This window comes from Ceratotherium simum, chromosome 19, assembly GCF_057802395.1.
Source record: "Ceratotherium simum simum isolate JZ-2026a chromosome 19, ASM5780239v1, whole genome shotgun sequence".
Lineage (NCBI taxonomy): Eukaryota > Metazoa > Chordata > Mammalia > Perissodactyla > Rhinocerotidae > Ceratotherium > Ceratotherium simum.
The window spans coordinates 33,788,977-33,816,518 of record NC_141918.1 but is presented as its reverse complement, the minus strand read 5'-3'; the positions used below and the strand labels follow the sequence as shown (position 1 = coordinate 33,816,518).

Genomic DNA, 27,542 nt, shown 5'->3' with positions numbered 1-27,542 from the left:
CCAGTGGTGAACCAAGTCACCTGGGGGAGCATTTACAAAGTACCCAGGGCCCTGTCCTCTCTCCCTTACCCTCCCCCACCATGAGAGTGAGAGGTCCCAGGCCTCCCTAACCCTGCACTGTTAACCTCCGTGCCACCACTTCTCATCTTATTACTTCCTCAGAGGTTTCTTATTAAATTTTTCAAATATAGGATTCCTTTCTTTTTTCTTGACAAAATCCAGCGACCAATTTGGTTTTTTAAAAACATTTTATTGTTTTATTATGGAAAATTTCAAATTAATAGAAAATAAATAGTGTAGCGTAGTGGACCCCCTGTACCCTTTACCCAACTCCAACGATTATCAACATTCTACCATTCTCATTTCCTCTGTACCTAAATTATTGTTATTATTTTTTGACTAATTCAATTTTGTTTCATAGATGAGAGAGAGAGTATGGTCTGTAAACTAAAATTGGTTACATGTCCTTGCAGGTGCTTCCCCCACCTTATTGCATTTAATCCTCACAGAACCCCTAGGCGTTGTTACCCACAGTTTATAGCTGGAAACTGAAGCTCTAAGAAATTACACACCAGCCCAAAGTGTGGATAGATGGAAAGCTATGTGATAAAGCAAATATGATATAATGTCAATGTTAGAAGCTAGGTGGTAAGTATATGGACGTTCAATGTAAAATTATTAAAACTTTATGTGTGAAGTTTTCCACAATAAAATGTTGAGGGGGAAATTCCAGCAGAAGCAAACTTCGTCTTGACCATCAAGCAGTGGACAAAACACAGAAGCTATTTTCAGATACCTATCCTGTTCATATCTGCACCAAAGAGACAGATTTGAGACTTGGTTAGATTTTAATCTTAAAACCAGCAAACCAAGGATAGAAATTACTTGGAGATATACCTAGTCAACATTAACTGGTGACATCTTAGAGAACTCAGAAAACCAGATACAGAAGCAAAACCTCTCCCCGGGTGCTCCCTCAACTGTGGGCCAATAGTTCAAGAGGCCTCCTCATTGTTGATGCTCGTGAAAGGCCAGAGCCAGACATAATGATGGAGGATTCTCTGTTCCAGTTCTTGCCACTTAGGTGAGATTCCATCATTTACCCAAGGGAACATTTTGCATACATACAACCTGCATATTGAAGCTGTTCTTTTGCATGGAAGAACATAATCAATTTTTTTACTCTACATCAGAACAGAACCACCCACACTGCTCCATTGTGTAATGCAAGCCCTGCTTTGATGGTGAGCTGGCCTGGCCAGGAACTGCTGAGCAGCCTCTGCTCTGTTGGGAGTGATGGTTGGAGGCAAAGATACCCTTTCAGGGGATTCCTGAGGGCATTTTGTTGCTGAACGTACAAGGAGACCCTGGTTGGGCAGCTAGCAGGCCCCTTTCCTACTCCTGCTGAGAGCCCTATGTGTCCCAGCAGCCCAAGCTTGGCTGCCATTGGCATTACCCAGACCGCCCTTCAGTGCTTGAGGCTAAGTGCTCTGCCCTTCTAGCTTTAGCCTTCTATGGAGGAGGGAGCTGCTTAGAGACACAAAAGCCACCTCTCCAGAATCTTCCAGGGTCCTCACACATTGCAAAACTAGGGTCACACCAGGAAACCAAGAAGTTTCCAATACCAACCTTCCCTCTTTCCAGAATTCTGATTGAATCTTGAAGCCCAGGTGACTCACTGATGTCCATACCGTTATACTATTCTCCTTTCAGTATACTCTGAGCAGAATTTAAAGCCCTCGAGAGGTACCTGTCTCATGAGTTAACTGCTCCATCAGCTTCCTTCATCCTGAAGTGTCTAGGCAGTACAGGCTAGAATGAAGAGCAGGCTTTATAATCAGATGTGGTCGTGAATCCCAACTTCCACCATTACTGGCTGAGACTGGGGAAAGTTGCTTCACTTCCTCGAGCCTGCTCATAGGATTATTGTAAGGTTTGAACTCAGATAAAGTATGTGAAGTCACCTAGCGTAGTCTCGGGACCAGCAAGTGCCACTTAGCCCTGGCTTCCCTTTTCTCTCGTATGTGTGGTATGTTGTAGGTATGAGATGAAGACTCACATCTCTGCCACTACCTGGTGGTGTGAACACATCCTATCTCTGCATCTGTGCACTGCGTTTCATCGTCTAGAAATGGACTGCTTGTTCTCCAAGATGCTGTGATTTTTTTAAATTATACTATCTAATTGCTCCTTAGAGTGCTCCCTCAGATTGTGAGGGCACAGGAAGGTCCTGAGCATGTGGCAGCCCAGAAAGAGTGAGAGTTGGGGGGAGACGAGACTGTGGGATTGGGGCGATGAAGGTAGGGAGGGCAGGGGGAAAATGATCAAAATGAGACCAGAATCAAAAAAAGGCTGGCATTTCTAAAAACTAAAATTGCCTCTTGAGAGTTTTGCCAAGGGCAGGCCCCAAGAGAGGTTTAGTTACCCCACGCTAGGGAGTGTGGGTGCCTGTGCTTCTAGTCGCTTCCCCACAGGAAACCTAACTGCAGCCTGGGCCCCCTACAGCTCTTCCCTGGGGAGGCTCACAGGCTGCTTTGGATGAGTAGACCACTGCAGCATTCCTGCCCACGCACACGACGGCTGCCTTCCTCCCAAGAATGATTTCCGTTATTATGTCATGTGGTCTCGCAACCAGGAGAGATTGTTTGCTCAGTTTTGCATAACAAACATTGAATCTGTTGTTGGATTTGCAGTTTAGCCTTGCTTGTGGGCCTTCCGTCGTTATCGTTGGTTCTTGCCTGCCGCAGGCATCCAGGCACTCAGCACACATTTTCTCTCTTCTCCGCGGCTGCGAGGAGCCCAGTAGTTGGGATTCCTTAAAGGCAAGCAGATGGAAGCGAGCGGGAGCGTGGAGGCAATTAGAGGATTTCTTCCTCCAAGCAGTGCAGGTTTGCTCTCTTTGGGTATGTGGCTGTTCTTGCTCATTTTTATTTTCCATTTGGATTTTGTCAGGCTGTCAGCTTTTTTTCCAGGCTGTATTTTGCTGCTGGTTGCAGCAGTGTGCAAAATGAGGTGACTTGGTTGCTTGTTGTTTGGAATCAAACTTTCCACCTCGCGGTGTGGATAATGCATATCATGATGAGGGTGGTGATGATGACGCTTCATATTTGTAAAATATTCTGCAGCTTAAAGAGTGCTTTCACATACATCAATGTCTCATTCAGTCTGGACAGAGGCTCAGAAAAAAAAAAAAGCTCTACTCACTCTTGCTGGAGTTGGAGTTTTTCCTTGTCTCTACACCATCTCTGTAGTCAAACCACAAAGGGGAGAGTAATAACATGAGAACTGTAGCTTTCCGCTTTATTGCTTTTCTCTTTCTAGTTTCAGCCAATGAGTTAAATATTTTTCAAACATTTATGAGCACACTGCTAGATTTTCTGATGGCATTTAAGTAACTGTAGCAGACAGTGAGCTTCCAGTCTAGCTGGGGAAACAAGACCTCCATCTGTGAGTTTAAGAAACAGTGCCCAGCACACAGAAGGCACTCAGTAACTAGGTGTTGGATGAGCGGGTGAATGAATGGATGGATAACATAACCACCAAAGTCCTGAAAAGCAAGGAGAGGAGCTAGGGAGGAGCCAAAAGGTGCACAGTCCTCGATGGGAACAGGCACAGAGGATACAGCGCCCCCGGAGTGCCTGGGTGCCTGGAACGAGAAGGCAAGAGGATCGGGTACGCTCGTGGATTACCTGCATTAGTGATTTGCCATCCATCAGTGCAGCTGAATGAGAGGAAACCATGTAGGTATAGGCTGAGAAGAGTGAGCAAGGAAAATGGAATTCTCTGCTCTTAAGGATGGGGCAGGCAGAAAGAGGGAGGGAAGGAGGCAGGCAGGCAGACAGACTGAAAGGGAGAGATTGCTCGTAAAATTGCTGTTGGGAAAAGTGCCAGCAAAGTCACTCCACCGTAAAAGTCTGTCTCCTGGACTTGAGAACCTGCTGTATTGCAGCCCTGTACTAGGAGCTGGGAGAAGGCAATGGGGAGAATTAAAGAGATGCAGGACTTGGCCCCAACCCTTTAGAGACTCTGCCATGCACAGGAAACAGTGAAATGATGTGAATGCCCCACCCCGCCATGATCAAGTGCAGGAATAAGCCAAGGAATTGAGAGACAGGGAGACCAATGTGGGCCTGAGGAGCTGAGGGGAAGGCTTCTGGAGGGGTAAGACTGGCGTGGGGCCTGGCACACGGATGCGATGTGGGAACCGCATGGACAGTTGTGTGGAGAGAGGTACCATCCTAGGTGGAGACTGTGCTGGGGCAATGGGAGACTGGTGGAAGAGCTGTAGGGGCACCGGTGTGGAAACCAGGCTGTAGAGCTGGAGAATGTTGCTGAGCAGGGAAGCAACATTTTGAAGGTGGTAACAGAATTTTTGTTCACTCCCAGAATTCTCGTTAAGTCCTGCTACCCCAGGTGCTGCGCTAGGGGCTCTGCGCTCTCCCTTATTGGTGGTGCAAGAGTAAGCTAAGGGACGAAAACGCCTCCTGGGGATGGGCACTGAACCTTTTCAGTGTCTCCGGGGGCGCTGGTATACTCCAAGCCAAATACTACCGCTCTGGAGCTAGAACAGGAAAAAGAATATCCTGCAGTACGACTGTCAGTAGGACACTGTTTTTGTTAGTTGTTTTGGCTGCCATGAAACTGTACTTCATTTGTGAGTATTTTGGAGGGGTGCAGAAGTTTGTACTGTATGAACTCTAGGTATTTTCATTAAGATGTATTTTTAAAGTAATATCAACATTAATACACACACCCCAGTGTAGAGTACTTAGAAAATACAGAAAAGGACAAAAGTCACCCATTATTCCATCACTCAGAGATAAATACACACGTTGTTAGTACTTTGTTCAATGTCCTTCCCCAATGTGAATTTAGAGTTTTTTAAATGATTTCAAATTGCACTCAGTGTTTTTTATCTAGTTTTTTTCACTTGGCAATATACCATGAATATTTTTCTGTGTCAATAAATTTATTTTACCATATGATTTTAGGGCTATATCCTGTTCCACTATGGGAATATACCATAGTTTATTTAATCAGTCAATAAGAAAGCAGTCTCCTGTTTTTGTTTATTTTGGTTGTTTCCAATAAATTAGGCTTTAAACATATTTTTAAAAACAACATTATAATATAGTATTTTCAGATAACCTTGTTTTCATTGAGTGAATTGCCTAGTCAGATCCAAGTGAATATAGAAAGTTCTCCACGAAGTTTTATCTCATTTTTATTGTCACTTCATCCAAAATGATAACTAATCAAACCCTGAGTGGAAAAGAATTGTTGTGCCATAGTATGCTTCCCTAAGTATGTTAAAAACATGAGAAGACCAAGCCCCATACTGATTGATATACCCAAATATTGAATAAGAGTTTAAGAGGTCTCAGCTGGATCAGGTAGTTCTTAGAATTTAAATGTCATCCTGGACTTGATTATAGTGAAATTTCAACAAAAAAAATTTTTTAGTAACTCTCAATATTATCTTCATGTAGATGAAGAACTTACTTAACCCTCTCTGTCTACCTACCTCTTAACCAATATCTCCCTGCAAGACACCTTTCTCCTTCCCGATATGGGATGCCATTTGGAGGGCTGGTTCTTGCTAACTTTATTATAAGCTGTGTAGAAGAAAAGATATGTCAACCTTGTTTTTCCTTTGAGTCAGAGTTTGATTTGCAGAGGCTGGAACTTCCTCTTTGTGTTTCTTTTCCAGTAATATGTGTGATTCACCACAGTTCAAGGTAACCCCATCTACAACACCTCATTTTTTTTTCAAGTGGAATTTTTCTATGAAAAATTAAAATTCTATGAAAACCATAGAGTAGAGAGGAATTCTGTAAGTCTTCCATGAAATTATGCCCCCTGCCTCTCAGAGTTTCCTAATAGAATTAGGTTACTTGTTTTTCTGAATTATTTTTTATCATCCTATGCTTATTGGAATGAGATGTGTGTGGAAGAGCCGTTGATGAAGGTCGAGGAAAATAAGCACAGCGTTCTCTGTTTTTAAAAATTGCTTTGTCTAACTGTTGCTGGTGCGTAGGAACAGTTTTTCATATTGAACTAATACTTGTCCGTTTGCTAAAGCCTTTATCAACTCCAATAATTTATCTGTATTTCTCTTAGGTTTTCTGTGTAACCAGTCATATCCATAAATAATTATAAGTTTTAGTTCTTCCTTTTCAATCTTTCATCTTTTATTTATTTTTCTTACCACTGTGGCTAGGGCCTGCAGTACAGTGTTAAAAAGAAGTAGGGAGAGCACACGTCCTTAGCTCGTTCCTGATTTTAAAGGGAAAGCTGCTAACATTTCACCATTGAATATGATGCTTGCTATTGGGATTTGGTTGATACTTTTTATTAGATTAAGAAAGTTTCCTTCTTTTTTTTTTTTTTATAATTTTCTTTATTTATTTTTCCACCAAAGCCCCAGTAGATAGTTGTATGTCATAGCTGCACGTCCTTCTAGTTGCTGTATGTGGGACACGGCCTCAGCATGGCCAGACAAGCGGTGCGTCGGTGCGCGCCCGGGCCGCCAGCAGTAGAGCACGTGCACTTAACCGCTAAGCCACGGGGCCGGCCCAGAAAGTTCCCTTCTGATCCTAGTTTCCTAAAAGTTTCTATTTTTTAAAATCACAGATAAGTGTTGAATTTTATTCAGTGCTTTTTCCGTGTCTATTGATTAAAGATCACAGGATTTTTCTCTTTTAATCGGATAATGGGACATTACTGTCAGCAATTTTCTAAAGTTAAACCATCCTTGCATTTTTGGTAAAAATCCAAGTTAGCCGTGATATATTTTATGCACTGTTGGATTCAGTTTGCTAATATTTTTTTAGGATTTTTATGTTTGTGTTAATATCTGAGATTAGCTATAATTTTCCTTTTTTCCTAGTGTTCTTGTCTGATTTTGATACTAAGGTTATACTAGTGCTTTTCAGTTTTCGATCTCTGAAACTTGCCTCTTTTTTCTCTAAAAGCATCTTTTTTCTCTAAAACACTAGCACGAAACCTAGCGTTTATTGGTTTTGTTTTTTTGTGGAGGGACAAGTAGATTTTTAACTGATGAACCAGTTTCTTTAATGTTTATAAGACTTTTCTCTGAAATTCTTCATTTCTTTTTTTTTTTTTTTTTAATTTTTTATTTATTTATTTTTCCCCTAAAGCCCCAGGCGATAGTTGTATGTCATAGTTGCACATTCTTCTAGTTGCTGTATGTGGGACGCGGCCTCAGCATGGCCGGAGAAGCAGTGCGTCTGTGCGCGCCCGGGATCCGAACCCGGGCCGCCTGCATCGGAGCGCACGCACTTAACCACTAAGCCACGGGGCCGGCCCTGAAATTCTTCATTTCATTGAAACTTTCAAATTTAATGACGTACAATTGTTCATAGTATGCTCTTATTTTTTAACCTCTGCTGAATCTATAGTTGTGTTTTCTCTTTCATTCCTAATATTATTATGAGTACCCTCTCTATTTTTCCTGATCAATTTTGGTAATTTGTCTATTTTATTAATTTTTTCAAATAAACAGCTTTTCCTTTGTTAATCTTCTCTAATGTGTCTTTGTTTTCTGATTTTATTAATTTCTACCCTTTATTATTCCCTTCTTCTACTTTCTTTGGATTTATTCTTGTTTACTTTCTTCTTGAGTTGGATACTCACTAATTTTCAATCTTTTTTCCTTTCTAGGGTAAGATTTGAGTATTTTCCTCTAAGTACAACTTTAGTGGAATCTGACAAGTTTTAGTATGGAATATTTTCATCATCACTCAGTGCTAAGAATGTTATAAATACCATAGTTGTTTCTTCTTTGATTCATGAGTTATTAGCAGTGTCATTTAAAATTCCCAAACAATGACAGTTTTTTAGTAATCATTTTGTTTCGGTGTCTAACTTAAAACATCTATTGTTGTCAGAGAATGTTGTTTGTATGATACTAGTTCTACAAAATTTATTGAGACTCAGTTCATGGCCTAGTATGTGATCAAGTTTTTAAAACATCCATGAATGTCTTTTTAAAAAATGCATATTCTCTGATGGGAGCTGGGGAGATAGAGTTCTAAATATATCCATTAGATTAAACCTCTGAATTGTGTTCTTCAAATCTTTTATATATTTATTAATCCATCAATCACTAAGAGAGGTGTTGTTAAAATCTCTATGTTTGTCACTTTGTCCTTATAATTTTGATGGTTTGCTTTATACATGGTTATATCCATTTCCCGGGAAGAATATTGAAGAACTTTTCACTGACGTTGTCTTCTTTGTCTGAGAACATTGATTCCTTCCTTCAGCTTCTAAGCAACTATGAATTCAGCTCTCAGAAGCCCTGGCCTCAAGGCATTTGTCTTCACATTACCTTGTTAGCTTCAATGCTATGGGCTGTTTCAGGAAAAAAAAAAAACAAGTATCATAAAATCATAGAGCTACTGTGCTCGAAGGAGCCTTAAAGTTCATCTAATCCAACCACTATCTGCTTATCTAAATTCTGCCAGAACATCTCTAGTGTCAAGATATTCTCTACTATCTTTAGGAAGTTCTTGTTATTAAAACAAGTCATAAGAAAATATTCTTCCATATAACAACCCATCAGTTTTTTTTAAAGACTCCTTAAAATGTCTTCTTCTCTAAGCAAAACAGTTTTTAGTTTTTGTATTAGTTTTTCTCGATAATTCCAGGTCCTTTCAATATCTTAATTACTGTTTTCTGAACCAGTTCTCGATTCTGTATAGTCATGGTTTGAGAGACTTTCAAATTATACGGACACACATACATATGGGTATGTGTGTGTATGTATGTATATATATATGTTTTAAGGAATACTTTATTGGACAACTATTAAGGAAGCCCCTTGAGAAAATATACTATATTGAGGCTAAAACTCACTGACTCCATCATGTAATGATTTCTCTCTCTCAAGAGAAACAATTGAGAATGAGAGACCATGACTCTTGCCTTTTGTTCTTAAGCATGTACACGAAGATCCATGTGGTTATTTTCCTGAAGGTCAACGGCACACTGCCCAAGGAAGGAGAACAGTGCATAGGAAAAAATTTCCTATTTAAGAAAAAATCCAATTTGTTAAGAAATTATACTGGCTTGCTTTTTATATTTCTAATAGAGAATAGGGACAAACTTGCCCTTCATTTGCTGACATAAAGTAAGTGTTGTGTTTGGAAGTTCCAGAGTTCACAATTTATACACCAAGGGAGGGTATTAAGAGGTGTCAGAAGATCTCCTTCCCTGTGGGAACAGTACCCTATTATGCTTGCAGGGAGTTGGCAGTAAGTCATGGGCACTCCACCCCCTTACCCTCATGATTCTCTCCAACCATCAAGAAAGCAAACCCCAGCTTGGGGCCCAGAACTGTTCAGATAGTTGAAGAGTCCCACCTTCAGATAGACAATGCAGTATCTTAATGTTGCTTAGCATTGTCTTTAGTAAGCAATAGAGGACAATATTGCCCTTTTAATTGGTCTCTGTCTCTTGGTGCCTAAAATTTCATTATCATTGCAATTTAAAGAGACTCCAAAATCAGACTTGCTAATGCAGCCTCTGGTTTGGCAGCTCCTTAATTGTGATCTGTTAACCTCCTTAGCTCAGCCTAAGGGGAGGACTTCCATGATAACCAATAAAACCTCTCTCCTTGGTTAAGCCAAGCTAGCTTTGTTAAGCAACTTTACCCAACACATTTATAGCAAAAGCACCCACATTTCTAAGTGTTTCTTGGAGCCCCAACTTAAGTGAGGTCTGACCTAATGCTGGATTTCAGTAAATACCACATTAGATCACACTGGCTTTTAAGCAGCCATGTCAAACAGTTGGCTCAAATTGAAGTTACTTTCAGCTAACAGCACCCCCCCCCCCCGCAATCTTTTTCACACATGCTGCTGCCAAACCACATGTCCCCCATCGTGTACTTATACAAAATTTTTTTGTTCAGGCCCTCACATTTTCCTTCACTAATTTTATCATCTTAATTCTGGCCTGTTACTCTAGCCTGTCAAGATATTTTTGTGTCTTGAGATTGTCACCTACAACATTTCCTATCCCTCCAAAAGTTTGTTTCATCTAAACATTTTATCAAGCAAATTTCCCATATCTTCATCTAAGATGATGGCAAAGTTGTTGAAGAGCTCAGAGCCCTGTTTTATGCCCCTAGAGGCCACCTTCTAGGTGGACATGAACTCATTGATCAGCCCCATTTAAATGTTGTCATTCACTTCATTGCCCTAGTATCCAACCCACATTTTCCTGTCTTATTCCCGAAGGATTATGAGAGGGCTTTTTGGAGGATGTGTTGCTGAAGTCCATAAAGAACCACATTTCTCTGGTCCCTGTCAAAATAGAAAGTGGGCTAACTATCCCTCCTACAAAACCATCCATCCTATATGAGAGATCAGACCAAATGCTGAAACACTTTAGTAGGATTACCCAAATTTGGCCTTTTTTTAATCTAGTGCTCCTTGACACTTTTTTCCATAAGACTAATTTTTTGATAAGACCAATTAATGTTGAGATTTCAAATACAGAAATGGGACAATTTCACCCAAAGATATTTGCCCCTGTTTTACAATTTTACAATTTAATTCAGTTTAACAATTTACCTCACTTGTGCTAAACTATCAAATACTAGAATATGTCATCTAGAGTGTTAGAGATACTAAGTCCCCCAGTCCCATTCCACCAGTCAACAGGCCTGTCTGTCCCTCCATCCCACCCTCACCACCACCTCCCTAAATCAAGATTCATTAATTAACACTGGCTTAGGCTGCTTCCTAGCTGTGCGTCTCTCTTCCAGGTGCTCCCTTGGCTGAGCCAGCCTGTGCAGAGCTACCAAACCAAGTCACTCTTGCTCAGAACTCTTTAGGGCCTCCCTTCCACACTCCACATTAAGTCCAATCCTCCTCCCTGGGCTGGTGATCTGCTCAGAGCAGCCACCTCCCCATTCTTCAAACCCCATGCCACCTAGTAGATTCCTCACTCTTCCCTAAATGTCTCCCATGCCTGCCTGACTCCCTGACTCCCATCTTTACTCTGAATGTTCCTGAGGCCAGGAATGTCCCAGTCCATTTCTAGATTTAGAAATCCTGCTCCTGTCTTGAGTGATAAACTAAATGCTCTCCTCAATGAAGCCTTACTGATCCTTCCATTGAAAGTATTTCTTCCTCCACTAAGTTTGCGTTAGCACTGTGTAACTTCCAAGTGACAGCTGTCTTGTCTAGAATTGTTTGTGTACTTGTTTTATCACAAGCTGCCCCAGTACTGGGGCAATAGCTTATTCACCTCTGTAGCTCACCAAGGACCAGGCACCTAGTAGATAGTCAGAACATATTTGTTGGATGGGTGGACGCGTAGATGGATAGGTGGATGGATGGTGTTGGGACTCAAGAGAGAACAAATAACTTGCCAAGATCACAAAGTTCCAACTAATAGAATTAATAACGGAGTCACTTCCCAAATTCAATAATCAAGTATTTGTCCAACACTGCACCACATTCTATTCCGTGGTTTTGCTTTGATCTTTTTGTGGAAGTATTAGTAATAAACATCCAGTTTTAAGAATTAGATGAAAAATCTCATTTTGATTGTTTGCTACACTATAAATATATACCTCTTAGTTTTGCATGCTTAGGAATATATATTTGGGAAAAAGCCATGGTGGGCTTTTCTTATCACATTCTTCAAGCATCAGAAACAATTTGAAAGAAGGAGACACTGCCACTTCAGAACATTTGTCCCACACTATTTCAGATGTCTGTGAATACATTGGAAACATTGGTCTTTACAGCTCTAAAAATCAGAATTCTCTTAATGGAAGAGTGCACTTGAGTTGTACTGTGTCAGCAGTTTTTTTGTTTGTTTTTTGATCTGATTTATTTTGAGTAAGGGGTGGACTAGGGATCTGATGTTAAAAATAGAGATTAAGCCCCAGGATGGAATGGTCCCCCCACCTAGAGAGAGTGGTTCTGGCTTTCTCAGGCTATAGCCTAACAAAGGCATGATGTTGTCAACCTGAGCTAGGGCTGATTAGCCTCATTTGAATCTGAAAGGGAGCCCACATCCTTCCTGTTGCCACGCAAAGATGCTGAGAAGAATTCACAGAGAAAACAGATGGACTAATATGTGTTATGTTTCCCAGACGTCCTGTCCCCAGTGTCCCAAAACAGCACAATAATTGGGAATGAGATTGAACAAGAAAAGAACAAAGAAATAAAAGTACAAAATGCTGAGGAAAAGCCAGCCAGAAGCTATTCTTTTTAATCTGCTTCTCTTAGTGTTTTTTCAAATGTGGTTCTGTAGATAGTGGCAAAGGGAAAGAAATGCAGGGTCATTTTTTCCTTTTTCAAGTAAAATGGTTATCTTGCACAACAGACCCATCGAGACTTGCTCTTATTTGTGGGTTGACCAACTCCCACTCCACCAGGTTCAAAAGTAAAGGCGGCCAATCTATCCTTTCATTGTTTTGTGATGTTGGAGCCTCTTTCTTGCTTTTTAAAATAAGTTCCCCAAAAGTATGGAATGGCTAGAGCACAAACCATTTGTTTTGGCAGTTTAGTCAAAATTTTCAACTTGCCTTTAATGTTAGTTTAAAAATGACATGAATTGCATTGGCATGATATGGATAGACTGACCAAAATAAGGAAGGAAGGAAGGAAGAAAAGAATGGAAAGGAGGGACGAAGAGACGAGGGAGAGAGGGGAAGAACCTGCATGTCTAACATTTCTTTTCTCACCAATCATTTCTCAGATTACCTCTAGTACAGACAAGGCTGATCAGTATTAGTGATGTTATGGTCATGTTACAGAAAGTCACAGTGGAAGGAATCTGGGGCCATGTAAATAATTAATTAATAATTTAATTAATAAAGGCAGGGACTGCTTCAAAATGGACAACTATATTAGTAGCTGTTGAACACACTGTCACTACGTTGTCGGAAGTTAAAGATATCCAATTTAAATTAGACATAACAGGGAAATTCCACCGAAATGGGAATGTAGTCACGGGGTTCTTTCCAGGAGAGATCATGCAATATTTCTGGAGGTCTTCATAATGAGCAAGAATTCCATCCCTACAGTGTAGGCATTTATCCCTACACTTTCTTCTTAATTCCAAATTTGTTTCTGCACGTAGATTTTGAGCGTATATTTACTTAAAACATTTATGGGATCATGAATGCTATTTATCTTGTACTCTGCTGAAATTTTACGCTATTAGTTATAATTGAGTTAACTAAATTGAAATTTTTTTTACCTTTTAAGGAAAAACTCTGGGATCATGTAAAAAGTGTGTAATTTGCCTGGGAGATGCAGAATAACTTCCAGCAGATAATTAGATGCTTTGAAAATATAAAGAAACAGGGTAGAGCCTGAACTAAAAGAATAACTGGTTCTGTTCGCCCTCCCCCAGGATATTTGAGAACATTTTGGGTTCACCTTTTAACATGTGTTCGTTGGATTATTAAGGAGCTCTTAAGTTTTTCCATGTTAGAAGTATAATCTTGTCATATAAAACCCACTTATTTGGATACACAGAGCAAACGGCATCATCTTTTCTTTAGGGTAGCCTAGTCTGTATATCATAAACATGGTATTATTGCCATTAAATTTTAGCTGTTGCTCTAGAAAGACTTAATCAAAAGTGCAATACATGTGAGAGATCGGCAGGCAACATTTGGGGCTGCAAATGTTAGGGTTTTTTTAATTCACCTTCACCCATGAGTTGTTAGTCCTTAGGAGTTCGCCACAGACTCAAAACATTAGCGCTAGAAGAAATATTCAAGATTATCTGGATCAACCGTTGCAGAGGCTAGACGCAGGAAGGGCAAGTGGCTTACCTGAGGTCACCAGTGGGTCAGTGCAGAATAGCAGTATACGTGTTTGCTTTCTGTTAAAACCATTTTATTCACCTCGTAGGGAACATATTTTACTGCAGACAGTTTACCACTTTTGAACAAATGCACCAACTCTTCAACTCAGATTCATCTTTTCACTTACTATCTATACCAGCGCCGTCCGACAGACATATAATGCACACCACAAATACAGGCAACATGGATAATTTTAAATTTTCTAGTAGCCACATTGAAAAAGCAAAAAGAAACAGATGAAAGTAATTTTAATAGTATATTTATTCAAGACAACATATTCAAAACATTATCATTTCAACATGCAATCAATATTTTAAAATTTATTAGTAAGATATTTTTACATTCTTTTCTTCATACTGATTCTTTGAAATCTGGTTATATACTTTACACTTACATCACATCTCGGCTTGGACTGGCCACATGTGGTTAGTGCTTACTTACCATATTGAGCAGCTCAGTTCTATACCACTGAACAGGCCCAAGCTTTGCACCAAACCATAGGGCCCTAACCCTTGAAATTCTAAATGTCTCTGAGTCTAGTTCACATTTCTTTTAATTTTTGCTGTTGATATGCCATGCTTATCTCCTGAAAACCCAGAGAGAGGTAAGCAAGCATGAACTGCTGTAAAATGAGTGTATCTATAACAAACATGGTACAGCTCTTGCTAAGATAATGTTACTGTGTGATATATTACTCCTGCCTTCCTCTAATTCCATGAAGTTCTGCATTTCCTTAATGTCAAAAGTTCCCTTACCAGCTGCAGCTGTTTCCTGTGGATAATGTTCTCAATGGCTTTTATTTATGAGGTGTCTTATACTGTAACTGCTATCAGAATGAATATGTATTCCACAGCCTGTATCCCAAGTCAGTCTAATTAACTATCTTCTCAGAAATAATTGTTAAACTTGCAACACTGATATCTCTCCCTTTGACCTAATTACAAAATTTAATGTTAAAATATGTAAGGAGGGAGATCAAAGAAGAGGGTCATTTTGCTTTCTGTTTGTTCGTGCACCATCTTTCACATCTCCCACCCCCCACCTCCAACAGGTAAGCAGAAGCAACACATGGAATAGTAATGAATGACTGTAGAAGCTGAGGCTGTGTTTTATTTTCCTCATCGTTGTTGTAGGAATGATCATAGTGCTGCCTTCAAAGACTGTAAGAATGAAGCATGAAGCACAGTATCTGACACACACTCGGTGCTCAACAAAAGCGATAGCTGGTGGTGTTATTTACTTTGCAATTGCTTCAGAAAAATAGGGTGGACAAAATAGAGAGCCAGTAGGCGTATCTAGTCTGCAAAATGGAAAGGAAGCCTGCCAGCTTTTTTTTAGGACATTACCCACATGATTCTTGGAACCAGATCAGACTCCACCCAGAGCTGCGATGGTTATGTTTCCAGTGTGTCTTCAGCATGACTGTGCGAACCAACATCACTTCCAATGATAATGGGAGTGTTGGAACCAAAATGACTCATTCATTTCAAAGGACAGGCAGTGTACAATGACAGAGGGAGGAGCTGACCCGGATAGTGTGTTTCAAGTCATCAGAACACGTTCCTATCTGATTTTCATAGTGAACTGTGACGGCTGTCTAGGAGAAAGCATTTTGGATGTCATTTGGGATCTTTTGTGATGCTTTTTTAAACAGTCCCACAGAGCGAGGAAATAGAGGTTTTAGAATTTAAAACTTTCAAGATAATTCTCTTCTTTCCTTGACTTTTGCCTTTTGCCTCTGCTGCTCAACAAACCCATTTAGCTGGAGCTCGTCGGCTCCCCTTGAAGCTTCCAGTTATTATCTCTTGAACACAACTTAAATCACACCAAGTAGTTACTTGGCTCTCATGGGTGCAGTTCTCTCATTAAAACCTGGTGAATTCTTAACAATACTTTTGAATCACTTCCTTCCTCTGCTGAACTCCCTCAGTCTACTTGCTAAAGTCCTGCTTGTGGGAGGAGAGGATTGGCAGTTAGGGGGAAACAGTACAGAATTCTAGACTAGGTGCAGGCCTCTGTGGACACATTTTAATTTTTTAAAGTACATTTTAGTTATCTAAATAAGTTGTCTAACCAAATACTCATGCTGAGTACATGAATTGTCAGTAAGTTGGCATCTCTCTTTGGGGAACCGTTTTTCATCTGCTCCTGTGATCCAAACAGATAGCACTCAGACAATACAAGTAGTGGTCCCTCTCTTGATTTTCTAGATTTGCTGGAAGTTTTAGTCCCTGTTGCTGTTAGAAGACGAAGCCACTCATAAAGTCCATCCAGACTGTTTAGAGAACAGCCAGCTATATCACCCGAACCTGCACGCCCACACCTTCTCATTTTTGCTTTGCCTGGGGTAGTCAGTTGCATACTCTAGCAAAAGAGAAGGTTATTAAAAGCATACCAAATAGTGGTATATTCATACCGTGGAGTACTGCTCAGCAATAAAAACTACTGTAATAAATAAAGCAATAAAAACTACTATACTGCTCAGCAATAATGAACTACTGAAATGTACAAACGCATGGATGAATGTCAAAAATAAGCAGACACAAAGAGTACGTACTGTATGATTACATTTAATGAAGTCCTAGACCAGGCAAAACTAATCTATGGCAGTAGAAATCACAACTGTGGTTGCCTGGGATGGGACTGACCGTGAAGGGGCACTGACAGATCTTTCTAAGGTGATGAAAGTGTTCTCTATCTTGATGAGGGTTTAGGTTACACAAGTTATATATATATATATATGTATGTCTGACATATATATATATGTCAGAACTCATTGAACTGTACACTTAAGATCTATACATTGTACTGTATGTAAATTATTCCTAAACTTAAAAAAGAAACTGCAAAGAAAGAGGGAGACAACTGAAAAATCCATAATACTTGCTGAACCTCTCCAAATTATTAGAAATTGTCTTTTCATTTCTGAGATATTTTCTTCAAAGCTAGTTACCAGGTAGTTGTCGTCACCCCATTTTTTGTACAAGGTACATAGTGGGCCGCGGTTTCCTGTTTCTTCTGGACTCCTCCTGGTACCGCAGTACCAAATGGTCAGCCACACTTCAGAGCATAGAGTGCTTTCTTTTTCACAAGAGATTGTCCTAGATTATATGGGAAATCAAATGTTTTATAAGTTGTACAAGGGACATTTATTACTTGAAGAACATTTTTTTTGAAGGCATATATATTCACTCCCTAACTTATCATTGGTTGTGTTAATTCATAATTTGGGAGACTGCTCTTAAACTGGGACTTGTGTCAAGTGTTCTGTGTTGTGAAATGCAGATGTTTACATTCATTTTTAAATCTGTTACTTACCCCTCCCCCTCCCCCTCCAGTCCATCCTCCCTGCTGTTAAGTAACCTTTCTGAACTACAAATCTATCATGCAACTCTTGCTCAAAAGCCTTCCTGGCCTGCTCCCTCTTTCACTCCCTCCATGCCTAACTTTCTGGTGGCCCATCTACACCTTTGGCTTTTGTCACACCGAACAAGGCTTCTCCCTGGAATGCTCCTTGCTGAATCTGTGCCTTCGTAACAGCTGTTCCTCAGGCTGAGGAGCACTTAGCCCACCTCGCCCCTTCACCAGTCCTTCCTGCAGGCTCAGCTTCCTCTGGGTAGGAGTGACCCACATGCCCGGGCTCCCAGAGCATCATGTGGGTTTCTCCAGGAGAGCACACTTGCCATATTGGAGCAGGACAAGTGCTTTCCATGTCCATCTTCTCCCATTGGCTGAATGTTCTTCAGCGATGGGAATGGCATTTTGCATCTTTGTATTCTGTGCACACTGCTGGATACATAGTATTGGTCCATAAATGGTGGGTGGATGGATGGATTCATTCATTCCTTCATTCAACACTGCAACAGTAGCCTTCTTTGTGGGACCTCTGAAGAGGAGACAAATAAGGACCAGAATGTTCTGTGGCCCTAGCAGAAGCAGACTTTTTGGGACAATGTTACAGTGTTCTGGTCCTGCTGACTTTGCTTGCTTTTTTAAGTGGTAATGAGAACCTGACGGTGCTCTCTGCCTGGGTTGCTCTTTCCACCTCTCCTTTTCTACGGGAGGGAATTCCTACCCAGTTCTAAGAAAGAAAATGAGAACATACCACTAATAATGTAAACCAGGGCAGGAAAAAAATGAAAAACGTAATACAAATACCACCTAACAATAAATTCACTTTTTACGTTTTCTAAATACCTTCACATATACCATTTTGTTTTGTCTTCACAAAAATCCCATGAACCAACCAGGGGAGGGATAATTGTCCCAGCATGCAAATGAGAAAACTGAGGTGAAGTAGAGGCCAGATGATCTGCCCAAAGTCACAGGTCTGGTTAGTGATAATGCTGAGACCAGAATAGAAGTCCATGTGCTCCTACCAGGCTGGGAGATTGTTCAAAAGTACAAGTTCCCAGGAAAGATCAAATAATTGCTGGAAAAGCACTTCCGATCTCCAACGAAAACAGATCTTTCCAGCTGAGTGCCCTCCCTAAGGCCTGAAGAGTATTATCTGCCAAGTAGTTGTTCTTTTCTCTTCTGCACGAACTACCCCAGGCTGAAGGCCACCGTGAAATCGGGGAGAATAAAGAGCGGCTACCCCACTGCCAAAATATATTTGAAACTTATGGAATAAGTAACTGTGCATTTAGATAGAAATGAGAAAAGATCTTTTCTTAAATCCTTGCCAGGACACAGGTATGGACACTAATGCAGATATGGAGCCTTGTCGCCCGTGCATGTGTGTGTAATATAGTGATGAGACAGCTATTTCTGCTAGGCTAGGATAATATTTAAAAGCAAACATTTCACAGTAGGAAGACGGCTGCTGAACCTGCATTTGCAGCTGCAGCTGCATCATTCCTCTGGGGAAGGCGAGATGGCTATTCTCCAACTATTCACAAAGGGCGAGAGTCAGGAGCAAAAAGAGAGCTTGCTCGTGTTTAATACAGCAGAGTCCAATTTCATGTCCCGCATTAGATGCCTAACTCAGAAGCTGACCGCAGAGACAGCTCATTCACTTTGAGACCCAGGGTTCGTTCTGCAAGATCTTTCAGACCTTCTTTTTTCTATAATAGATAAAATCCCATGCATTTTATTGGGAGTGAAAGAACCAGATCTTTTCAGACATTAACGAATGAGGGGCTGTGAATTTGGTTCACCTTCTTGATTTGCTGCACAGAGATGACCAGTCACTCCAAACCTTAAACATATTCATAATTGTGTTGAGAGCAAAGTCACCTGTGATATCCAATTTTAACTGCTCTCAGGTACGCATCTCCAGGATCCTCCTATCCTTTTTTTATATCCGTTCTCCCCTGTTCCCTCTTTCCCACTTATCTTTCTTTCAAGGTCTCCACTGGCTAGCTTTGCCAGCCAAAATGTGCAGACATTTCACCGGTCAGAGATAGAAAACGAGCTTCTAAAAGAAGCAGCACCAAGAGCCCTTTGCAAGGGCGCGGGAAGGGACTGATCACATGAGTTGTCTTGGTTGAAGCCCTCATTCCTCTGGTTCTATAGCCAGCATTACTCAGAAAGTATTTCCTTTCATTTTCATGTAAAACCTAGTTATACAGCTGCTTCAGGGATCTGGAATAAAATGTGGGGGAAAATCTTGAAGTGAAATGAGAAATACGGAGAGACAGATAAAGAAAACCACATTTTTTGTTGTTGCTCCTGAAATAACACACTGATATTGAACCTTGTTCCTAATTTGGAATTCTGGTCAAAACTATGATGTGAAAGAATGTTATCAAGCACCTTTGCACTTGCAGTATTCACAGAGCTTTCTCAAACTTGGGTGGAGTGTGACCACAATGTGGGACAAATTGTAACTCATTGATTGTGTGGATGTTTGTAGGTGACCTTGTCACCTAGACTTTCTTGTCCCTCGTTAATTTCCTCCTCAATAAATAGAAAGAGAACAATACCTAGTTTCTAGCTTATTTTTGACCTAAAATGGTAAATGATACATTCCCATATTTATATTTGGCTTTTGGCCTTTGATTTCAGATTTGGTTCCTCAAACACTGGGACGGTTATGTTCAGCTACAAAGTCTGTTGGGTTCTTTCCCCACAGAGCATGTGTGAATTCTTCCCTTTGTCCGGACATAAGATTGATGCTAAATTCTCCCGCTCCCACTTATTTCACAGATGACTTGCAGTGAGCCAGGCATCGACTCGATCATCTTTACTCTGGGTTTCTGGGGTTGGAAGTTGCTGAATACCATGTAAATGAATAAACCCCGGCTTCAGGCCCAGAGAAGAGGTTGGATGTTAATACTGGTGTATACACCTTCAGTCTCACTGGGAGCGTGACTTCGTGTTACTGTTTCTTAGAGATGTTTGCTTCTATGTGGGAGACATTGATTTGCCACTCTGATTGCCACAAGTGGCAGCTTTTTGTTCTGTCCTGAAGGTGGGAGAACAAGCATGGACTTCATAGTCAAATAGACGTGGATTTGAAATCCTGCTCCATCACTTCCCAGCTATTTGCTCTTAAGCGAGTTCCTTAATTTCCCTGAGTTTAGGTTTTCTACAGTGAAATAGATTAAACAAACAAAATGTAGATCATCTAGCACAATGCCTGGTGTAGAGTAGACTCTCAAAGTTGTTTATCCCTGTCTCCTTTGCTTCTTTTCAGTAGTAACTTCTGGGGAGGAGCCTAAAAAACAGGGTTTTCTGTGAATTCTTTGTACTTTTCTGTAGTGTACTGAATTCAAGGTACTGTTTTCATCACTACCATTCCTGCACTAAGAGTAAGACATTTCTAAGGAAGTCATGAGAGGCGATGTGGTGTTGCCTAGTGGTTCTCAAAGTGTGGCCCCAAACCAGCAGCATCAGAATCATCCAGGAACTTATCAGAAATACAGGTTCTCAGGCCCCACTCCAGACCCACTGACCCAGAAACTCTGGAGGTGAGGCCCAGCAGTCTGTATGTTCACAAGCCTTCCAGATGATTCTCATGTGTGTAAAGTTTGAGAACCACTGGTGTAGTGAAAAAAACACTGGACTAGTTTCTTACATGTTCTGCTGTATAAACCAGCACTTATTTCCCCGTGCTGGGCCTTGTCTCTGCATCTCTGAAATGAAAGGTAGGATTGAACCAAACATCCTCTAAGATCTTTTCCAAGTCTAGCATCTTGTGGTTCTAGTCTCAATCTAGCTGTGGCAGCATTTTCTTAATGACCATACTCTAAAAGAGGATCAGAGAGAAAACAACTTTTTTTTCATTATTTCAAAGGTAGTATATTATTGCTGTAGAAAATGAAAACTAAGCAAAATGAAGACACTTAGAACCATTCAGAATTTCAGTATTCAAAGATACTCTTTTGTGCTGGGCTCTTCCAGTCCTTTTAAGTTTTATGTGAATGCACATGTGTACATTAATCTATGTGTATGGATATATGTTAACATCTCCCACAGTCATTCAGCATTGACCTACTGGGCGTGTGCTCTGTGCCAGGCACAGTTTGGGGCTCTGTGGGTACACAGTGAACAGTTAGGAAAAGCCCCTGCCCCCGTGAGGGTCTCCTCCTCATGGGGGGAGGTAGACAGTAAACAAGAAAATAAACAAGTAATTAAACAAATAAGATCATTTCTGAGAGTGTTAAGTGCTACGAAGGAAATAAAACAGAGTGATATGATAGAGTGACAGGGTAGTGGCCAACTGAGAGCTGATGCCAGGAAAAACCTTTCTGAGAAGGTGACATTTGAGCTGAGACCTGAATCCTGGGAAGGAGCCAGCTATGTGGATATTTTGGGGACAAGCATTTCAGGCAATGAGAAAAGCTTGTGCAGCAGCCCTAAAGGCAACCAGTGTGGCTGGGGAGGCCAGAGGAATAGGCAGGGGCCAGAGCAGAGATGGCTGTATAGTTTAAATTTATTCTAAATACAATAGGAAACCATTTTAAGACCATTAGTAACTTTTTTAAAAAAGCTCACTCTGGGGCCGGCTCCGTGGCTTAGCGGTTAAGTGCACACGCTCTGATGCTGGCGGCCCGGGTTCGGATCCCGGGCACGCCCCAAGGCACCACTTCTCCGACCAGCGCGAGGCCGAGTCCCACGTACAGCAACTAGAAGGATGTGAACCTATGACATACAACTATCTGCTGGGGCTTTGGGGGGAAAAAAATGAATAAATAAAATCTTAAAAAAAAAAAAAAAAGATCACTCTGATTGCCGTGTTGAGGCCAGATTATAGAGGACAAGAGTGGAAGCAGGAGAAATGGGGTCGTATTTCCACCTAGTGTTTTATAACTTGCATATTTCTCTTGACTTTATCATGAACATCTTTCAGGATTATTAATGTTCTGCCACATTATCATTTTTAATGGCTGCATAGGACTCTGGCATGATACCATATTTTGTTAATCCCCTGTGGGTGAGTACCTAGATTATTTCCAATTTTTTATTATGAATAGCACTGAAGGGAGTGTTGTTAAATCTTTGTGCACATCCTCGCTGTTTCCTTAGGATCCCTAGAAGTGGAAGTCCTTGGCCAACAGCAAGCTACCTTTGAAGACTTGCTTGAGTCTATTAGTTGCTTTCATCTGTAATTATATAACTGGGCGTCCTCCAACCACTTAACACTTTTAGTTGATGGATTTTTACCAGACTGGAACCAGAGGGAGTCTAGTGCGGTACTCTCCTGGGGTGCATAATTGAAGAGCACCCTAAAAAAGTCAGCAATCAAGATAAATAATATCTTAATGCAGTTTTTTTTTTATCCTGGCTACTGAGCTTTTTTGGCATCTCTTGAAAGTTTGCTCCCAGGGCCAGTGCCCACCACTTCATCCTGGGCCTCACCCTGGAGTTTGTATATAGGGAAAACATAGGAAAGTCATGATTTGTCTCTGGGTTTGAGTCTGTTTTTACATATCCTATTACAGAATTACGTCATTAACTTAACTGTTAGTTGTCATTAACATTGTGTGTTTCTGTTATCGTTATTGTCAAGTAATTGGAAAACACAGATATGTCACGAGTAATGGCCTGAGGAACGTGTTCTCCCTTTCCAGGTGTGCGGGGCTCAGTTATCTTCAGCACCCTATTTTTCCCCGACCTCACGAATGGCTGTGATCATGTATGTGCTTCCTGGTCCTGCTCACTTGGCCTGGGGATTATAACTAGGAGGTCCACGTGGCTCCTCTGTGGAATCCACCAGGATCCCACTGGGTGTCCTACTCTTACAGTCCCAACCGTGGCCAGCTGTTCTCTCCATTCTGCTCAGACTCTTTCATTCTCTCTACCTTCTCAGGAAAACCAAAGGACCAAAAGTTAAAGTTGGAGCTTTTCTTATTTAACAGAAAGGAGAAATTGGCCAGAGTCCAAAAGAGAAAACTCTTCAAGTTACCAAATAAGTTTTCAGTTCTATATTTTGGTTTCCTTCTCTGCGTCACCACTCCCAGCATTTGGTCTCCACCCAGAAGTCAGGAGCATTTTAGACTCCTTTAGAAGGCAGGAGCAAACGATTGAAGACAAAGAAGGAATCTTTGTACCTTGTTGATGCCACTGCCCTCCCACCTCGCAACCACAGGGCTTGTGTGCTCATGGTACCGTCGACCTTAGATACACAGACCTCTGTCCCACGGCTGTTGTCAGCCTCATACAGTTCCTGGGCTGGGCAGCCTATCACACCCCAGAGCCAGGGCCACCTCCGCACTACAGAGATTCTCGAAGTACTACCAAATGAACTTGCTTCCTCTGTCGTTTCCTCCTTTTCATTACTGAACCCATTGAGCCTATTTGTGCAAACAAATAAGTGTTGGGCATATAGGTCAGTAGGTAGATGGTTAACAAGACGATTACCATCAAAAGAAGCCACAAGTCCAAAAACTGTTAACCCCGAATGTTGCAAAGCCACATCCCTCCATATCATTCAGCTCTGGTCAAAGGGTTAATGTCTCAACTGTCTGGCAGAGTCCCCTGCTGTTACCTCAGCGTGGGTAAAGGAGAAGGCCCAGCTGACCTTGCTCAGATGACTTTGAGATGGCGGCCGTCCCCAGCATCTAGTGTCTGATTGGATCTAGGAGCCCCACTGGTCTGCGAAGCTCCCAGCGTGTCCAGGAGAGGTCCTGCCGTCAGGCGACTCGGGCCCTTTGGAGAACAGTATAATGGGAGAGACCGACAATGCTTTGTGGAGCTACAGATGTGATCCATAAGGAATTGGAATGTGGCTGCCCCAAACCCACCTGTTCCTTATTCGCATTGAGGTTTCTGATTTCGTATCATACCAGGCCAAGGGGCCTCTGCTGGAAATGCTAGGGCTTTCAGAGTCTCTCTTCACGGCTTTGAGGAAGTAGCGGAGCTAAATATGACCCCCTCTGTCCTGTGACCCATGCACCCGTCTCTGTTATCAGTCACCAGAGTAGGGCTTCTGAAAGTCTGTGCTTGAACATTAGCATTTAGGTGAAAATTAGCTTATTACATGCAAAAATGCTGTCTGACTGGAGCACCTTAGTGTTAGTGACCTCTGAAATTGGCCCTTTAATAGTATGATTCAGACTGAGATTTTTAAGACAAGAGTTATGTTAAAAGCTCCTTTTTCTCTCTAAAAGATAACCCTCCAACTTCCAACTAATACATTAAAAAACATAAGTATTGTACTACTGTTGTAGTTCCTTTTGAAAATTCTGGGCAGTCGATTCTTCCTTGAGGTGAATCAAATAAAGAAATTATTAGGCAGAAATATCAGCTTTCTCCCTTCTTCATTTCCTTTTTTATTTTCTCTTAATTTTTATCAGAATAATTCATTTCGTTGTCTACTCAGTTAAACTCGTTGAATGTTATCCCTAATCCACAGTGATTAGTTTGGTGGCATGGCTGGATGCCAGCAATGGCAGACTGGCCATCTTCTGGGCAGCCAGAAGTCACTGGATGTCATTTGTGCGTGGGATAGAAAGACCAGGCATGACCCCGAGAGAACCCCCAGGCTCCGGCATGCCTCCTGTCCTCACATACGCTTGCCTGTTAAGCCTATGGTTTATTGAGCACCTACTATGTGGTCAGATAATGGTCTAGGTACTATCTACTAATTTGAACCATATGAAATTGATGTTCTCTTTTTTTAGATCAAAGATGGTCAAGTATCAGTAACTTCCTGTTAGTAATTAATAGTAGAATATGTCTATTCTTATCAAAATTGACATAATCCACAGTTGGCAGGGAAGAAACCAGAATAATTTTAGCCACCTACTCAAAATATAAACCCTTCCCCTTGATCATGGCTTTCTACCCTCTGACACCCTGAGGCAATGAGAAATGAAGCAAAGAGGAAGAAGAGAGAAGTGGAAGGAAACTCATTTCAGAACTGAAGGAGTGGAATTGAAACCATTAAAAGAAAAATCACTCCTGTCTCTCTCCCACATGTGCAAATAATGAACTGCCCAGCCGGGGCCTCTCTTGAGATGGTCAGCTGGGCGGGCAGCAGGCAGCTCCAGCAGGAGCCACAGCAGCCCCAAGTGAGAGATAGAACCCTGGCAGGCTGTGGGGACAAGGCCAAGTATTGCAGAGATAGGCTCTGTGTGGCCTCCCTGAAACCCAGTCCAAACTCCATTTGTATTTACATCAGACCATCATCTTGATTTCCTCCCAACGTAACATCATCGTCTCCCACACACGTGCATGTTGCCAGAACCTCACATTGTTGTGAGTTAATAATTTAAACGAAACAAATGATCTTCACTCTCAGCGTGTTACTGGTGCCGAATAACAGAGCAGGTTTCAGGTGCCCGGTGGAAATCTGTAGAGCTTTTGACACCTTGAAGATATTTTTAAACCTAAAAGAACAATGGCTCCATGTTGACATTTCAGCTTCAAAATAGGAAGATTATGGGAATGGACGAATGGAGGGAGGCCATCCAGCCAATCCGTGCACTTTCCCCATTTGTTCACTTAGAGATGGGGGGAGGGAGGGACGGAGGAAGCCATTCATGGCATCAGGAGGAGAAATGAATGGAAGTGAGGATGACAGAGAGCCACCATTACACAACCTCCCTGAACAAGAGCAGTCAGAGCAGTAGAAAGGCAGAGGGCAGCTTCACACAGGGAGGCAGAAAGTTCCCCTCACTTCTTTAGAAAAGGTTCATTATCTCACTTCCTGTTTGTCATTTGATAGTATTTATTAAAGGCCAAGTTGCACCAGGCATTGTACTTGTGTTGGATTCAGTACACAAAGAATCACGGACGTGGATGCCCATTAAAGGTGTGCACAGAGACTCCCCACCTGTGCGTTCAAGAACAACTGTGGCTCTTCAGCAGGACTCACCCTTCCACCTTATCTCCTGAAGCCTCACCCAGATGCTTCCTCCTTCCCAGCAGGGAGCACCACATTCAGAGCAGCACCCTTTCTGGACCCCAGGGGAGGATGATGATGATGCTGACTCCAAGCACCTCACCAGATGAGGTGGGGTTTCAGTGAGGAACATACGAGCCAGACGTCATCCAGGCAGCCAGGGGTGAGAGAGAAGGAAGAGGAGGAAACGACAGTGAATTTTCCCGGATCCTCAGACTAGTTGTCCTTGACCAGGGATCAGCCTTTCCCCGTCACTTCTCCCCAGTGAGCTTTCCTGTAGCTGCAACCACAGGCTTTCGGGGGACCCAGCTCCAAAAACGGATTTGAGTTGATATTGTCAGCCTTCAATCCCAGATCCTTGCAGTGGAGTAAGGCCCCCACATCGCCTGAGGAGCTGTGAAAGAAATGCAGATTCCTGGGCCTGCCCCAGAACTGCAGGCTGCACATATCCCCTGGTTCACGTAGGCATGTTTCCTTACAGTATATGCCTGGGAGTGGAATTGCAGCTCATAGGATAGCTGCATCTTCATCTTCACTAAATAACGTAAAATTGTTTTTGCCAAAGTAGCAAGTGACATCCCACCAGCAGCGTACAGGAATTCTGTTCCACATTTTCACCAGTACTTGGTACTGTCAGACTGAAACATCTGCCAATAGCATCACTTCTTTATGTTGGAGTTACCACATAGAAATGTAGGGGGAGAGTTTGAGGTAGGTTTTTTGTTTTGTTTTGTTTTGTTTGAAAATGAATGATAGTTTTGTCAACTGGCCTGAATGAGAAAGCAAAAATGCTCTGGTACCAAAAAAGTGATAATATTTGTTTGTTTGTTTTGCCACGGGGAAACAGAGCCAAAAGTAAGAAAGAGAAATTTGTGTGAGCCGTTATTTTAAGCTGAAGAAGACTCAAATGTTTGAGGCACAAGAGAAATAATGAAAAGAATGGAAGGGAAGATTAACCAGCAAGTGTGCTAGAACAGGAACAGATTTAAAACAGTTGAGGTGTGGTTAAGAAAAACAAAGTTAGTAAACAGAGTAGTAGGTTTGGAAAGGCAGGAATTGGGATAAATAATCAATTTGTTCTATAAGAGATACATAGACCCACTCATTTTTAGCAAGATTTAATTTTAACAGTGGAACCTATGTAGAAAATGCAAATCTTAAGCGAGAAGCAAGATGGCTAGGAAACGAAGAGGAGGTTTAGAGGGGAGTATATTTAAGGAATGTGTGTCCAGATTAAAAATGAAACCTGGTAGAAACCAAGGGTGTGTAGGCTAGTTATACACAGGACCTTTTTTTTTCACCTGGGCTGATAATCAGCATGTCAGGTCAGCCTTTGTCATAAAGAATTATGGCAGAGCTGTTGGCTGGGCTCATTCCAAGTGTGTA

General features: G+C 41.5%; 1 protein-coding gene across 8 annotated transcripts in view; it reads left to right on the top strand.

Annotated features, from left to right (window-relative positions):
* The window catches only part of FYN (FYN proto-oncogene, Src family tyrosine kinase), a 206,303-nt gene that overhangs the window by 105,573 nt on the left and 73,188 nt on the right, over positions 1-27,542 (top strand). Inside the window, exon 1 of one of the 8 annotated variants that reach the window (XM_087444015.1) lies at positions 2,710-2,903. The exons of 6 other annotated variants lie outside the window; for them this stretch is intronic. The gene's annotated coding sequence lies outside the window, so the exon portion shown is untranslated. Of the gene's footprint in view, positions 1-2,709; positions 2,904-4,141; positions 4,162-27,542 lie in introns of those variants that run through there. One more of the 8 variants, XM_087444016.1, reaches the window with a different exon arrangement.